A 2423-nucleotide genomic window follows, 5' to 3' on the forward strand; every position below is an offset into this window, starting at 1 on the left:
GCTCCCGGCGCGCGTTTCGCGTCTCTCGCTGCAGCTGCGGGAACTGCAGGCTGTTTATTCCGAGTGGGGAAAAGGAGGGAAGGTGGGGAGGAGGCCCGGGCCGGTTAAGGAGCGGGGAAGGGAGGCATCACCTGTGGGCCTGGCGCGGGGAGAGGCCCCAGGTTCTTGGCCGTCTTCCCCTAGGGGGTTTTACTCGAAGTAAAATTTTCACGGCTCCCCATGCCCACGTTTCTCCCGCGTTTCCATCCCCTCCTCCGGAGAGCTGGAGGGAGGCCCGAGAAGGAGGGCTCGGACCGCCTCAGCCGCACAGCTTGTTTGCCCCGGACTCGCGGTGCCCGGAGCCCCTCGCTAGCTGGGGCCACTCCATCCAATTGCGTGGAGCTTGGAGGTGAGACCTTGGGAGGTCATGAAGTTAGTTACTTGGGTCGGCAGCCGAAGAACTGTTTTGCTCAGCTCTTTGATCCATTCACACTAGACCACGTAGTGAGCTGGAAGAGAATTCCAGAACCAGGAAGTGGAGGCTTTGAGAGGATACAGACAAAACCCGACAGTGACACTTCAAGATGAAGCATCCTGATCGAAATGTTATGAGAACACTGAATGAGAAGTCATCCAGTTTTGAAAGAAGCCCAGGGAAAGATTTCACAATTTCAGACTTTTAACTGTGCAATAATAAACCACTCTTGCTTTTCAACAATTCATCTAAGAATGTTATTGAGCGCCAGTCCTTTCTTTCCAGGGATATATGGGGGAGGGGTTGGGGTGAGGGAGATAGTTAAGCAATGAGAATACAACATGGGTGAATTCCAGGAACTAAAAAGTTAAGAGGTAGTAGACGGAGGTGGAGAAGGCAATGGCAACCCACTCCAGTGCTTTTGCCTGGAAAATCCCATGGACGGAGGAGCCCGGTAGGCTGCAGTCCATGGGGTCGCTAGAGTCAGACACGGCTGAGCGACTTCACTTTCACTTTTCACTTTCATGCATTGGAGAAGGAAATGGCAACCCACTCCAGTGTTCTTGCCTGGAGAATCCCAGGGAAGGTGAAGCCTGGTGGGCTGCCGTCTATGGGGTCGCACAGAGTCGGACACGACTGAAGCCACTTAGCAGCAGCAGCAGCAGCAGACGGAGGTAGGTGGTAGAGATGAAGACAGCAGAACACAGGCCAGCCTGGGCTAAGGAGCTGAACTTGCTAAGAGCACTGGAGCAATGGATAGGTGGGGTTTTAAAGTGTAGGGCTGGCATGTTTCCATTTGTGTTGTAGAATAAAAATGTGGAAAACTGAGTGTGACAACTTGAGAGTTCTGGAAACCAGTCAGGAGGAAGCCTGCTAGGGCAGGCAGGCAAAGGAGAACAGATAATCAGTACCAACCACCCTAGAGCTTCAGAGGGTGGACTCAGGAGCCCCAGGGCCTGAGATTCTGGCTGCTAGTTGTATAATCTCAGGCAAGTTTGTTTCTTAATTCTCTGTGCCTCAGTTTCTCATAATAACAGGGTGGTTTTGACGATAAATGACTTGATGAACATAAAGACCTCATAATACTTCCTGGAACACGTTTTGGCTCAAACGTTAGCTATTGCCACCACCACTTTAGAGAGTATCACTGGATGCCAACTTTGTGCCTTGGGTAACTGGGTGCTGCCACTTGCTGAGGTAGGAGGAGGTGAAGCAGGGTGAAAAAGGAAAGGGGGTGACTAAATTTTACAAGTAATCCTTTCATCGGTAACTTAACCCCTTCTGCGCCTTTTAATCACATTCTGACCTACCTTCTACAAAGATGAAAAACAACTTACGGCAGGCAAACAAGGTTTTAAGGCAGTTTTCACACATACACATATACACAACAGTTCAGTTCAGTTCAGTCACTCAGTCGTGTCCAACTCTTTGCGACTCCGTGAACCGCAGCACACCAGGCCTCCCTGTCCATCACCAACTCCCAGAGTTTACCCAAACTCATGTCCATTAAGTCAGTGATGCCATGCAACCATCTCACCCTCTGCTGTCCCCTTTTCCTCCTGCCTTCACTCTTTCCCAGCATCAGGGTCTTTTCAAATGAGTCAGCTCTTTGCATCAGGTGGCCAAAGTACTGGAAGTTTCAGCTTCAACATCAGTCCTTCCAATGAACACCCAGGACTGATCTCCTTTAGGATGGACTGGTTGGATCTCCTTGCAGTCCAAGGGACTCTCAAGGGTCTTCTCCAACACCACAGTTAAAAGCATCAATTCTTCGGTGCTCAGCTTTCTTTACAGTCCAACTCTCACATCCATACATGACCACTGGAAAAACCATAGCCTTGACTAGACGGACCTTTGCTGGCAAAGTAATGTCTCTGCTTTTTAATATGTTGTCTAGGTTGGTCTTCACTTTTCTTCCAAGAAGTATCTTTTAATTTCATGGCTGCAGTCACCATCTGCAGTGATTTTT

This window comes from Bison bison, unplaced genomic scaffold, assembly GCF_000754665.1.
Source record: "Bison bison bison isolate TAMUID 2011002044 unplaced genomic scaffold, Bison_UMD1.0 scf7180017864317, whole genome shotgun sequence".
NCBI lineage: Eukaryota > Metazoa > Chordata > Mammalia > Artiodactyla > Bovidae > Bison > Bison bison.